The sequence below is a fragment of the Propithecus coquereli genome, unplaced genomic scaffold, assembly GCF_000956105.1.
Source record: "Propithecus coquereli isolate 6110/MARCELLA unplaced genomic scaffold, Pcoq_1.0 Scaffold626, whole genome shotgun sequence".
Taxonomy (NCBI): Eukaryota; Metazoa; Chordata; class Mammalia; order Primates; family Indriidae; genus Propithecus; species Propithecus coquereli.
In genome coordinates this window covers 502519-503552 of record NW_012152241.1, presented here as the reverse complement: position 1 = coordinate 503552, position 1034 = coordinate 502519, and positions in this window count along the sequence as shown.

The window sequence follows — 1034 nt, the reverse complement described above, 5'->3', positions numbered from 1 at the left end:
TCTAAAAATTGCTAAATCAGTGGCTGAAATAGAAGTAAAAGGCAGGTATCTTGGAGAGGGGCTGATTCCCTGGTAAGCCTAAAATTATCAGAGCCTTTAAAACTGAAACAGAAAACATGAGTTAAAATATCATTATTCATTTATTATGTGATCATACTGAAGAAATATGAAAAGAATGGAGATATTTATTATTCATGTGACATAATGCATGAGGTGGTTTGAAATAACTTGGAGCTAAACCAACAACAAGAAAAACAAATGTCAAGACACAAAAAGGCAGGTTATCTTAAATATTACTATCTGCAAGAAGCATTCAGAGCCTAAATGAAAGCCCTTTATCTTTAACCACCTCATTTAATGTTAGTAGCTTCATCCTTCCAATTCTTCAGGCCAAAAATTTGGAATAATGTTTGACTCCTGTCTTTCTCTCAAAACCTACATGCAGTCCCTTATCTCCTCTTGACAGCTTCAAAATTTAAGCAACATCTAGCCACTCTCTTCGTCTCCACTGCAACTATTCCAACTGAAATTCCAGCATGACTTGTTTGGATTATTGCAGCAATCTTTAGCTATATTCCTGCCTCTTCCCTTGCCCCCTTTAGTCTATTATGAACTAATTAAGCCTGTTAAAATGAGTTAAAATGAGGGAATATAATTTCAGCCAAAAGACATCAGATGGTTTCTTATTCAGAATAAAGGCCACATTGATTAAAATGGGCTGCAAAACCTAGGTGATAAGGCCTGCTAGATCCACCCCTCATGCTTAACTCCCTATCTCGTCTCCTATTCCTCTTTTCCTGTTTTTATTCCTTTCCACCATCCTTCTCTCTTCTAGGACATATAAGGCCTGCTCCATCCTTAGTACCTTTGTGTTTGCTGTTTGCTCTGCTTGGAATCTTCTTTACTTATATGTGGCATGACTCATTATATTCATTCCTATAGGTTCTCACAAAATGCCACATTCCCATTAAGATTTGGCCTTATTTAAAATTGCAGCATCGCCTTCTAAAATTGCTTTTCTCTCTTTTATTCTA